Raw genomic sequence first — 14,013 nt, 5'->3', positions numbered from 1 at the left:
AGGTCACCCACAACCTTGAAGTGTTCCCATGTATCAATAGGCTGCTGAAGTTCATAGCTTTAGTAAGGGTGCAAGATTTATTGATAACAATCATATTATCTCCAAAAATCTCATATTCAACTTTCTTAAAAAAAAGAAAAAGAAAATATAGGGTGCATATTACATTCTGACTCCAATTTTGTTGAAATATTCTCTAGTGTAGTCTCCTCTTGAATGAAATCATTGCAAAGCTTCTTAGAAGTGGGAGGCTTTCCAAAAGCACAAACATATGGGTCTTAGGATGGAGAGAACCCATTTATAGTTATAGACATTGGCCCATCATTCTCTAGCTTCACCCTAATAGCAGCAAGCTGATCTAGAAGCTCATCATTGATCTTCTTAAGGTAATTGGCCATCTTGTTTGTATCGTGCATATGGGTAATAATGAACTTATTCTTTGGCAACATCTTGCAGGAAATGTTCACACTTTGGTGTAGAGTGATTAAGGCATTGTACATTTCCTTTGTTGTCTTCTTCTCTATGATGTGAGGGATCAAATGGTGTATCACCGATTCAAGGATGATTTGCTTCATTGGCAAACCTTTTATTATGTTTGGCCAATTAAACCAGGTTGGTAGAAGCTTTTAACCTTCCTCTCCATAAAATTCTAAAGAAGAACTTCCTCCCGTAGCATTTGCATTTTGCATGTCTGAGGTGCAAAGTTGGAAGCACCCTGTAGACAATCATACTCTTTGAGACTAAGATTAGTTATCTGGAACTCTTGGAACACCCCAAAATCAAACAAATCATCTGAGAATAACTTAGATCAGCAGCCTATTGCAGGTCCTTTTATTGTTCTTGTGTTTGGCATAGGTTGCACTTCTGGTACTGTGGTTTGGAACATGAAAAAGTCAATTTGTTGAGATGATATCTAGGTTGACATTCTGAAATAGTTGCAGGCTAGACAGTGGCATATTTTGAAGTCAATTGTTTGTCTATTTTTAAGGAAAAGGGCTCATTGGGCAATGTAAAGTGGGTTGGTATCACAAGCAAGCTGATTGACAAAATTTTCCATAGGTTATTCTGGGTTAAAATCAAAACTAGCAGGTCCGCTATATTTTGAGGTTGAGAAACCATCGTTTGCGATTGAATAATTATCCGAGGCATTCCCAAAAGTTAATCTAAAATTTGAAGTCTGTTATTGCTCAAATTTTTTGGTGAATTTTCAAGCATCTGTATTATTTTCACAAACATTGCATGCAAGGAAAAATGGCAAATTATTATGTTATTGTGTTCTTTTTTCTGTATAGTATTGTGTGAGTGTTTGCTTCATTAATTTCCTCCCTGTAAATAATATACTTTATGTTCGTTTTCCTTATTCTGTAGTATACACTTTCTTTCCCAGAATTTTATGATTTGTTTATTAAAATCTTCATCAGATGCTCCTAATACATAGATACCGTTAATTTGTCAGCAAAAACAATTACTTACTTGGATGATGAGGACCCAATGAAAGTATTTGTAGAGACAATTTCTGTCAATTTGAATGGATCCTATTACATGTCAGAATGTGTACTGCCATACATGCCTCCTGGTCTGTCTAGTATAATTAACATCTCAAGCACATGAGTTTTGCAAAGTGAACGAAACACTGCAGCATATAGTGCTTGAAAAGCAGGCTTATGTGGCCTTACCCATTCACAGGTCAAGATTCTTGATTTTCTCTCTAAATTTTCATATTATTTAAATAAGATTTGACATGGATTGTATATAAAAGTTGATATTTTCTTTGAATTTATTGAAGGTTAGTCATTTTTCTCATTTTCTGAACAACTGCATAAATAAGTACCAACAAAGCAATATTGTTTTATCTTTCAACTCATTTAGAATTTGGATTACGTTAAAAAAAATGCAACCCAACAAGTAGGTAGAAGAATACGTAAAAGTAATATGCACTTTTTAAAGGAGAATAATGAATAGGAAAACTACATGTCAATGTAGATATATTCCTAGTGGTTGTTCTGAAACATTTTGTTTAATTTACTGAAATTTATTTGCATCTATACTGATAATATTTTGCTGTTGCAACATAATATTGCGAGTTGACTTTGGATCTTGAAACAAGCTGCTTCTTGCAGCATCATTTTCTACATCCTTTGTGTCTTCCTTTGTGGCCAATAAGAGAGTTTACTGAAAACTGAATCATTGTTTGACTTTAATATTGATTTTACACGAAAATGTTTGAAACAATATTTTGAAGCTGTCCTAGATGGGAAAAACAAAAATGCAAACAAGCCAATAAAGCTTTCAATTTTAATAAAATGGCTTCATATGATAAAAATGTCCGACAAGGAAGATATTTTTAAACCTCAGTTTCTGATCAATTCAAGTTAAATGGGGGAAATTCACAGATTTCTTTTCTCTGTATAATAGCATTGCAAGAGGACCTGACTTTGTAGGATTCATTCTGTTGGGGGTGGTTGGTTTCTCCTGAAACTGTGGTTTTCATCAAGATCGAGAATTCAAACCTTTTTGCCATCTGTAGTAACCTGGGCTATTTATTATTCATTTATTTGTTTTTCCATGGTTTCCTGTTTATATCTAGTTCTGCTTCTCTTGTTATTACTTCGTGTTGTTACTTTGTTTCGGATTTTAGTTTTGTTAATGTCTTTGGAAAATTGATGGCTCATTAAAAGATTTTTTATCAAAACAAATGAAGAAAAAATAATTGTCTCCATTTTCTGTACAATCTGCAAAAAAGTTTAATCATGCCAAAACACTTTGCCTAATATTGAAGTACCCTAGTGATGTAGGTCATCTTGTCAAGGATATATAGGGACACAAATATATGGTAAAATGAAGATGATCATGTATTCTAGACTACATGAAAGTCATCTTGTCATAATTTTCTATCTTCCACCAAGGTTTTGGGACAGGGATGGTGAAGAGTCCACAATTATATTGAGAAGGGTGGGGGGGGGAGAGGAAGGGATGAACCAGTATAATAACAAACTTTTACTTTTCAAAATTTTGATGATGCAATTCACAAGTTTGCCTGAACATTCTCTTCGTTGATTCCCATTCCCTGCTTCAAAGCATAGGCTATGTGGATGCTTGTAAAGGTTGCGGAATTTGCCAATCTGTGAAAGTGTTTAAAGCATTCTTGCCCAATCCTTTTCTTGCAAAATCTTGCAATCATTGCATTCCATGGGACGACATCTCTTTGAGGCATTCTGTAAATAATTAAGGTGTGTTGTCTATAGTTCCACTTTTGCTTCAATATGAAATGCAACAATTTGTGTGACAAGATCTGAAATTTCTGCAAACATACAGAGAGATGCCAAACAAAGCCAAGACAAACCAAAAAACGGTGGTACCGATTGCTGACTCGCTCAGGTGATCCTGCACCAGACACATTGGTAGGAAATTAGGTAATAGGATTACCCTTCCATGTTGTAAATTGATGCAGGGGCATCACAGGATGCATTTTATGTCATGTTGCACAATTTTGGTTTTTGATGTGGTTTTACCTGTTTTGGGCAAATAAGGTCATTTAAGACCATTTGGGGTCATTCAAGACCATTGACCATTTTTGAATGTTTTAGTGGTTAGGGGTGAAAGTTGTCAAAAATTGCAAAATGTTGTCAATGTTGTCAACAAAGGAATGTAAAAGTTGTCATTTTGGTTAAGAAGGAAGTTGGGAAGTGGTTGGGTGGTCGAAATTGATGCAAATGGTATATAAAGAGATGGTATACTTGAAACCAAAGGTTGGAGAATGATTGAATGCAAAAAACTCATTTTGGCACGTTTAAACTTGTATTTTTCTGAGTGCAGCAGCCTTTAATTCTCTTGGTACGGACGTGTACGGCCTGTAAACCAATTGGAGAAGTTGAAGAATACTCTTACTGACAAGATCTTTTCACCAGTCCTATACTAAAACCCTGCAAAACAGACAAGGTGTTAGTAGAAGGGTAGGGTTTTACATTAAAATGTTTTGTTTTTGTTATGTACAGAAGTAGTACAGCCTTGGAGGGTGCCCAATGTGTGGGAAACAGATTGTTGAGTCTGTCCTTGAGGGGTTTTTGAACCAATATTGAGGGTTGGTGTTGTTTTAGCACTAAAGGGTAGCCTATTACTAAAAACCAGTGAAGGGAACTTGAGTAAAGTAATGTTAGGACTGTTTGGTAGTAGCAAGAACAATGTCACAAAGCCTTATTGCAGGCTGAATACCTTTGTTTGAGATCTCATATGCAAGCATGCCCAAAGAATGCACAAGTAGGTCACATGGAAGCAGTCTTGAAGTGAGGGCCTAGGTTCTATCCATGGTGAGTTGTTAGGACCTTTGAAGCAAACTTGTTAGAACCTTGTATTTTGTCCTTCCTCTACATCATAAACAACTTGCAATGAACTTCATTGTTGTGTCACCTGCACACAAAAGCACTTCTTTTCCCTCCTCTTCTAGCATCTGGCTGGAACAAACGTCATCCTCCTCCCGTGACTTTGCTTACCACTTTTCGCTTCTCTTATAGATTTTCATCAACCGTGTACCGTCCTCCACCAAAGACTCCTCTACTCTTCTCAATTGTCTCTTTTTGCAATTCCTTTTCAAGCTCAGTTTCTGATAGAGGAAGTGGTGGGACAGAGCACCTGTGGAAGTATTCAATCTCTCATGCAATGCTAGGATTTCCTGTTTATACTGACTATATATAGTAAGTCACAAGATGATTAGTGGGCATCATGGCTATATCTAAAAAGTTGGTAGGATTAGTCTCATGAATTTTTATTGGCATTTATCAAGGTTAAGTGATTTAATATAAGTTTTTGAAGTCTTATCTAGCAGTGACTCTGCTAATATTAATTATATTAAATGACTTTATGATATGACGACATGAAGGGGGTTAAATGATTTTTAGGCCATTTGATAAAGTGACTTTTTAATAAGTCATAAAGTGGATGCCAACTTTGGAGATTTTTAAAACATCAAAAAGCAAATAATTTAAATGATTAAAAAGCCAAGTGGGACGTGGGTTTTGGGAGAAATATAAAAGCTCATTTGAGAGTTTTTTTTATTCATTCTTGTATGCAAATTTCATGAGGAGACCTGAAGAAAGGGTTTGCTGGTTGTGAAAGCCATAGCTTTTTGAGGACGAAATCTCTCAAAGAGAATAGTGTTTGTAGGTGTGGAAGATCACCCAAGAGCACTCAATTAGATAATCTCATTCAAAGGTTATAATTGCACTTCATTGGATTCAAATTCATCAAAGTCTGATTAGAATTTCAAGAGATTGAAGGAGAGCAAATCGAAGGGTTTGAACTGCAGATTAGAGGCATTGGAATCATCATTGCTGGCCGTACCATCTCCAAAATCAGGCTGTACCTTTCCTAGGGCCAACATAGTGGTTGGGAGGGCAATTTAAGATCATTTTCAGACCCTAAATCAGGTCGTACTAGTTCTGATCAGCAGCTGACCATCAATCATCAGCAAAAATATCCTCCAGCTGGACGTATGGAGTGTTATGTTGCTTGGCAATCCTAGGCGTTGATTGGGGTATGTTCATAATTTTAATCAAATGCAAATAATATTTCAGTTTGATGAAGTAATTTATCTCATAGTTTTAGGAGTTGTTCAATTTCAGTTTTCAGCTTTCATTTCCATTATATACAAAATACCAAAAAAATCAGAAATTGCAAAAACACAAAAAACTAGAAAAAAAAAAACTCCAAAAAAATATCCAGATTAGGGTGTGACATTTCATAAGACTATAATACATTCTTTGTAAAATACAATTGAATAAATAAAAATAGCCTCATGAGTAACCAAGAAAAACTATAACAAAACATATGAAATAAACATTATTCCAAACTCTATAATGTTTAGTTCATTGTGAGACACTTGATTGCATAAGACTACAGTAATTCCTTGTGAAGTTTTATTTATTCATTTCTCTATTGTGTTGATGTGTTTTTTGTACACGACCAAACACAGAATAAAATACCAAGGTATCTTATCCTCTCTTGAACAAAGCTTCCCGACTGTTGAAGATCTCACCGAAGGATCAATCGGAATAACTCCAAGGTTCTGATATGTAGGTTCTCTACGTGTGGATAAGCTCTTTGTGATACGATGTGATTTTGCTGGAATCACAAGGGGACTTACTTTTGACGACCTGAATGTCTGATTTGCTGGAATCACAAGTCCTATTTACTAACTGGAAGATAAAGAAATGGCAAAAGATACAAGGTTCAAGAAGTCTACTCTAAGACCTAGAATGCGAGAAGATGGATGAATGACTAGGTGGAATCCTACTGGGCTGGGTCTCACCATCAGGTTGAACAATTCAACACCAACTTAGTGCGATCTTCTAAGGGATGTTTCAAATATGTCCAAATCGTACACCATCAGATACTGATCACCATTCAAGATAATGCGTGAACAACAGAGGTGCTATGACTCAGGATTAAGCTCGTTCTATGCCAGTTGACCACACAAGGCACTCTTACAGTCAGCAAAAGGCTAGTGGTTTGGACTAGGTGGATTCCATGTGAGTGCATTCAATAACTTCTTTCATTCAATTTAATTATCTATCATCTAGAGTGAAGATTCAACAAGAGACCATGCATATTGCAAAGAAACAACACACTTCACCATAACTTCAATGAAAATGGAGTTTATTTACAATCAATGGCAACAATTTCTTGCCTTGTCCTCCTAATCTACTCTAATTGCTATTCTATCAGCTAACTATTCACCATTTCTAACTATTCACCCACTATTAACTATTAACCTTTACAAATGAGGAGTCAGGGCTTTATATAGAGAGCCCTTTACAAATTGACGGCTCTGATTGACTTAGAACCAATGGCTAGGATTGCAAAATAGAAACCCTAATTAGGGTTTGTTACAACAAACTTCCTTAGCCAATTAGAAAATTACATTCCAAGGGCGAAATCCCCAACTTCTCCCATCTTGGTCTAGGCTTAGCTTGGCATAAAAATGAAAGGAAAAGGGTGTTTTAAGGAATTTCGCTCTAGACCCTTTGGAAGGGTCAGGAGCGAATTTCTTATTTTGAGCTTATTCCTTCATTCCTCTCACTTGAATTCATCTTCGAAGGCAAGGTCACACCACCTCACACCCATCCAAGCCATAACAACCAAAGACTTGACTTGTTTTGAAGGGAAAATAGGTGATTTTAAGAATTTCGCTCTGGACCCTTTGGAAGGGTCAGGAGCGAAATTCATGTTTTTTCTCAATTCCTTCAAGTTTGAAGATCACCAACAAGTCAAATTCATGCCTAAAGGAATCTCCCATCTCAATTTACCCTAGCCCATACTTGACTTAGCATAAAATTGAGAGAAAAGAGTGGTTTTGTGAAATTTTGCCCTAGACCCTCTAGAAGGGTCAGGAGCAAAATTTGAACTCTAGGCTTGACTCTTCATCTTTTCAACTCCAATCTTCTTTGCAAGGTAAAAATACACCACTCTTCGCCCAAGGAACAAGGTTTGGGGCCTAAACATGGAAGCAAAAGAGGTTTATCAAGAATTTTGCTCTGGACCCTTTGGAAGGGTCAGGAGCAAAATTCTTGTTCTAGGCAAAATCTTCATCTTTCAATGCGTCCAACTACCTCTCAAGGCAAGAACATACCAATCTACCCTCCAAAATGCCTTGGACACTAAGAACTTGGCCAAACTAGGAAGAAAATGAGGTCCATGGAGATTTTCGCTCTGGACCCTTAGCAAGGGTCAAGAGCAAAAATCATGTTCTAGGCTTGATTCTTCATTTCTCCAACTCCAAACCACCTCAAAAGGCAAAGACATGTTATCTTACTTCCATCCACGCCATAAAGACCAAGGACTTGACCTCCTCTAAGGGGAAAAAAAAAGGTGTTCGCAAGAATTTTGCTCTGGACCCTCTAGAAAGGTCAGGAGCGAAATTCTTGATCTTGGACAAATCCTTCACCTTTTGATGCTTCCATTCACTTCCTAAGGCAAGAACATGTCAAAACCTTCTCAATATGCCTTAGAAACTAAAATCTTGGTCTAGTCAAGGAAGAAGTGGGTGTCTTCTAAGAATTTCGCTTTGGACCCTTTGGAAGGGTCAGGAGCGAAATTCAAGTTTTGTGTTGATTTCACACCTCTTTCCTCCTCAACTCACTCAAACTTGATTTAACCAATTTCTTCTCACCACAATCAAGTCCACTTACCACCAAAATAGCTTGAAAACTTCACCCTTCAATGCCTTAGGCAAAATAGGGGGTCAAATGAGGATTTCACTCTGGACCCTTTGGAAGGGTCAGGAGCGAAATTCTCCTTTTAGGTTGATTTCCATCATTCTATTGCCTCAAACCTTCTCTCCAAGGAAAATATGCATCCAAGTCCTCCAAACTATTCCTTAGAAGCTCTAAACTTGGTCAAGCTAAAGAGCAAAGTAGAGGAAATATGAATTTCGCTTTGGACCCTTTGGAAGGGTTAGGAGCGAAATTCATGTCTTAGGTCAAAATCTTCATTCCTCAATGCTTTCAATCACTTCCTAAGGCAAGAACATATCAATCTACCCCCACCATGTCCAAGGAACAAGGATGTTGGCCCAAACAAGGGAGAAAATAGTATCTAGGGAGAATTTCGCTCTGGACCCTTTGGAAGGGTCAAGAGTGAAATTCTAGTTTTGGGTTGATTTCACACTTCTTTTCTCCTTCCATGCCTTGGACACACTTTTTTAGGCTTCCTTCCATCATGACCATGTGAATTTGCTCTTCAAGTTGACATCTAGCTCAAGATTTTGTGAAAAATAGGGTCTTACAAGAATTTCGCTCTAGACCCTTTGGAAGGGTTAGGAGCGAAATTCACATTTAGGCTCAAATCTTGACTTCATTTCCCACATTTCCTCATCCAAACAAATGTTTTGCCCTCAATAATGCCTGGGAATGAGTTAGTTCTAAGCTTGGGTCAAAGTAGAATGTCTTATGGAGAATTTCGCTATGGACCCTTTGGAAGGGTCAAGAGCGAAATTGAAATTCGCTTTGGACCCTTTGGAAGGGTGTTGACGTGTATTTTGTACACTATCAAACACAGAATAAAATACCTAAAGGTACCTTATCCTCTCTTGAGTAAAGCCTCTGATTGCTAAAGATATCGCGAAAAAGGATCAATCAGGATGACTTCAAGGTTCTTGTATGTAGGGTCTCTACGTGTGGATAAGCTCTCTGTGGTATGATGTGATTTGCTGGAATCACAAGGGGACTTACATTTGATGATTGAACGTCTGATCTGCTTTGAATATTGCTGGAACACAGGCTCTTGCTAGCTTTGATTTGAAAAAAGGAAAAAAGACGAGGGCGAGGAGAGGATCTAATCCTAATACTAAGAATGTAAGAGCAATGAATGATCTTTGATGGAATTCTAACTAGGTCTTGTTTTGACATCGCAGGGCCATCTCCACAAGGCTAGTGCGATCTTCGAAGGAAAGCTTTATGATGTTCAAATCATCACTGCAGGCATAGACACCATCAGGTTGATGCATATCAATGAAGAGGTGACAATTGAAGTTAAGCTTAAGCTGAATGATTCCAGTTGACTACACAAGGCAAGTTTGCAATCAACAAACTGCTAGTAGTATGGATATACGAATTCCACCATCAATCAAGCACATTTCTTCCACTCATCTAATAACATGAAATCAAATATGAGAAGTATAAAGACCATGCAAATTGTCGAATCGACCCATAAATTTCACCATTTCTTCAATGAAGTTTTTACAAGTCTTTTACAACAACCTCTTGGCAACAATCTTTGCCTTCTCTCTCTACTCTACTCTAATTGCTATTCTAATACTTCCAACTGCTTGCTAACTATTCTAACTCTCTCTAATTGCGTCCAAGGCATAAAACATCCTTCGTCCTTCCCATCCAAGTCAAGTTTTGCCATAAAATATCAAACAAATAGGTGAAACTTGAAAAAGTGGCACGGTCCTTCAGTGAGGGACGGGAGCACTTTTTGTCATTTGGGTTGATTTACTCCTTTGTAGACTGCTTAAATTATATTCAATGGACAAAACATGCCCTCCTTGATCTCTTCCAATCATAAAATTGTCCTGATCCTGCAAGAACAGTGCAAATTTGAAAATCAAGCTCCGGTCCTTCAGTGAGGGACAGGAGCGATTTTTGTCCTCAAGGCCAAATCACTACAATTTTCATCTCAAATTTCCTTTGCTAGGGAAGATTTCACCTTACTTCATGCTATGAATAAAAGTTAATGTCCAAAAAAGGTCTAAAATTGTGCATATAAAGAAAAGCGCTCTGGTCCTTCAGTGAGGGACAGGAGCGAATTTGACCTTCTAGGCAAAAAACTTCATCATTTCATTGTCTTGTCTCGATGCTCTATCATGCTCATTTCGTCCTTCATTGTGTCTTTGATGTTTCAATTTGACCAAACAAGGTCAGGAATGACTCAAATAAACCATTTCGCCCTGGACCCTTGGTGAGGGACAGGAGCGATTCGTCTTGGTCCCTTGGAGAGGGACAGGAGCGAAATTCGCTCTGGATCCTCAGTGAAGGACAGGAGCGAAATTTGACTTTTCGAACTCTCTATCAAGATAATTTTTATGGAATATAACATTTAAGTATAAGTGATCTTATACTTTAAGTTATATTCCATATATACTTTCAGGATGTTTGAGAGTGGTTTCAGACCTCCAGGAGTTATATTGCAAAATCTAGTTTTTTGAGGTTTCTCAGTTTCCAGACTTAGTCAAATTTCAGGATCAGGACATTCCAGACTTAGCCAAATTTCAGGATCAGGACTTTCAGACTTAGCCAAATTTCAGGATCAGGACTTCACTCAAGCCGGACTTGCTATCCTATTGATTTCCCCAACAACACTCAAAAATGCAAAGGCTAACTAACAAAACCCTAAAAGACCAAAAAAACAAACCCTAAAAAGCAAAAACAAAAAAAACAAAAAAAAAACACAGGGGTCCCCATTTGCAATGGGGCGATGTGTGAAAACGTCACAACAAAGGGTCAGAAGCGAAATTTGACATTTTGGTCTCTCAGTCAAGATTCATGTATGGAATATAAGTTATATTCCATATATACTGTCAGGATGTTTGAGAGTGGTTTCGGACCTCCAGGAGTTATAATGCAAAATCTAGTTTTTGGAGGATTCTTCAATTTTCCAGACTTAGTCAAATTTCAGGATCAGGATGACATTCCAGACTTAGCCAAATTTCAGGACATTTGAAGATCAGGATGACATTCCAGACTTCATCACTCACCAACTTGACCTAACTCAGACCTTCAAAGATGATACTCACTCACCAAGCTTCATTGACCTCCTCAAACTTAAACAAGACGGAATTAGCAACAAGAGCAAAACTAGGCCTAAGGAAGACTTTCAAAGATGACCTTAACCCGGAGCATCCACTGACTCACCTTTAGCTAAAACAGAGCCTGCTCTCTTAATGATCCCTCTGGCAATACTCAACATCCAAAGGCTAATAGACAAAACCCTAAAAGACCTAGAAACAAACCCTAGAAAGCAAAAAAGTAGGGGTCCCCATTTGCAACGGGGCGATGTGTGAATACATCACAACATACTATTAGGTATCTAATGAATTGAAACATGCAACTGTTTGTATCATTTCCTTCATACAATTGTAGAAGTATGCACCCAAATTGAAAATATAGATGAAGGTGCCCATAAAGTTGCAGTCCCACCCGCTGAGAAAACTATGATCAAAGAGCCCACCATGATTTTGATCTCTCTAGGGTGTGGCTATGGCTAGATTTGATCCCCATGTGCCTTCCTTTGACGAAAGGGATTACCGCCCTTTGTGAGACACTTGGCTAGATAAGACTGCAGTACACTTGTTGCACAAGTTTTATAAAATAAAAATTATTTATGCCGAGTCACTAAAAAACTTCTGAAGGAGCCAAGTAGTCAAACTACTACTTTCTTTTAATGTTGTCAAGCGTAGTTGAAAAGCTCATAGAGTACTTGCAAAACTTGTGAGTACTTGGTTCGTGAACCAACTGACCTGGCGAGTTACTCACCTAAAAACTCGCCAGTAATTTTTTGAAAAAATTGCAGCGATTTTTGATAAAAACTTGCTAAAATCTCTTTAGATGAGGCAACTTCTACATATGACATGTTTAGTGGAAGAGGCATTGTAACTCATTTAGTGGTTGAACTCTTTTTTTTGGTCTATGATATGTATTAAACTCTAATTTTGGTTTATATATGATAGAGATCAGTAATTTGTTCTACAAATTTAGTGATATGTATTTTCTTTGAAGAATTTTTTTTTAATTTTATGTATTTTAAAATGTCTAATAAAATTGCAAAGTTATTCTCTTAGTTTTTGTCAAGTCTCAAATTTTTACATTTTTTGGGTCTACCGAGTAATTTCCAAGTCGAAGTTTTACAACTATTTTATCAAGCAATGTTCACATTACTCCCAAATTGATTCAAGAAACTCTCTTTCAATGACAAATCAGGAAATTATTCTCTATTAAAAATATTTGTCTGTATAATTTGGGAGGAAATGATGAAATAATAATATATGATCGGTGAGCAGTTAATCTCAAACTTGCCAACACAATGAAGAAAACTGCCAAGAAATGATCCTCAAAGCAATTATCTTGGCTTAAACAACATACACCTTAGGTACTAAGGACGTAGTAAGTATGGAAGATCCCTCTTTTTAACACAGTTATGCAGTTTTTGGAGGAGTCCCTTCTCCTAAAATATCCTAAAGGTGGAATTATTACTATCCTCATTCTTAAAACATCCCAAAGGTGTTATGGCATTAAGAGGGAAGTCAGCACATCGATATTCATCAACATGATGTAAGCAGGCATATGTTTTATTGCAAAAAATTCGAAAGATATTAACACATACAATCAGCTAAGTTCAAGCATCTATCCTATTAAGAAATGTAGAACTTGACTTTGTTATGAATGTGAATTTTGCACAAAAACATTAATTATACACGGGGTCAAATTAGTTATGCATTCCGTTAATTGTGTTGTTTGAAACTTCATTGCAGGCAATAACCTTAGCAGGAAGAGTACGTGTGAATGCTGTGTTGCCTAAATACCGATCCTGCTGGTGAGGCAGCATTGAGAGCTGAGGATCATAATTGGCATCCAGTTGGCAGGGTAGGAATACCGCAAGACATTGCTGAAATATGCCTGTTCTTGTCTGATGAGAAACGGTCTGGATTTATTACAGGGCAGGAATTTGTAGTGGATGGCGGGGTGACTAAGAAAATGGTTTATCCCGACTAATCTTATTTTCAGAGCTAGTATGAATGGCCTTGATTTAATTATCATTACTTATAGAGGTCATTAAAAAGTTATCTACTTCAGGCCTTTGGTTTCTTGTTCAACCTTCAGTTGAAAACCAAGACGATGATAAATAGTAGCACACAAAAGTAATGTTATAGGAGAATTCATGAGATAATCTTCATTTTTAACCTGTTCGTGGGTTAACATGCAATTTTAGCCTGCACCTTGGCAATTGTTTGTTCAATGCCAAAAGCCGTGTTTGCCTTTAATTATGACACAATAAATATATTTCTATTTGCTAGATCATTATAGATAAGGGAAGGTTTTTATAATAGTATCTGGCATGTGGAATACCTTGGAAGTAGTACCTTTTACATCTTGTATGGTACAATTTATTTTCACAGCGTGTCAATTTTGGAAGTATGTTTGATTCAAAATAATGTTCCTAGTTCTTGTAGTGCTGTCCAAGTAGTAAGAATGGACGGTAAGCCATTTTAGTGATTGTGTTTTTGAGATATGTTCAATATACATGAATTGCACTCTTCATATCTTCCCTCACTTGATCCTTTAGCTTCAAACAGTCCTTAGCAGTGTTTATTCTATAGGCGTCTACGCTTTGTAAGCTCATTTAGACATTGCAGCAAATCAGACAGCACTTTTGTAATCAGCTTTGGAAATTCGACGAGCGTATTTAGAAAACATTTACATAAACATTTTGAACCTACCTGTTTGATTTGGATTTATTCCATGC

The 14,013-nt window shown here is 37.0% G+C and overlaps 1 non-coding gene across 1 annotated transcript in view; it reads left to right on the top strand.

The window, feature by feature from the left end:
* Positions 1 to 13,629, top strand: part of LOC131073907 (uncharacterized) — a 72,499-nt gene extending 58,870 nt beyond the window's left edge. The window contains exons 6-7 of the transcript XR_009358991.1: positions 1,454 to 1,683; positions 13,022 to 13,629. This is a non-coding gene — a transcript (uncharacterized LOC131073907). The remainder of the gene's footprint in view (positions 1 to 1,453; positions 1,684 to 13,021) is intronic.
* The last annotated feature ends 384 nt before the right edge of the window (positions 13,630 to 14,013 follow it).

The sequence above is a fragment of the Cryptomeria japonica genome, chromosome 9 (genome assembly GCF_030272615.1).
Source record: "Cryptomeria japonica chromosome 9, Sugi_1.0, whole genome shotgun sequence".
NCBI classification, from domain to species: domain Eukaryota; kingdom Viridiplantae; phylum Streptophyta; class Pinopsida; order Cupressales; family Cupressaceae; genus Cryptomeria; species Cryptomeria japonica.
This window is presented reverse-complemented; position numbering and strand designations above follow the sequence as displayed.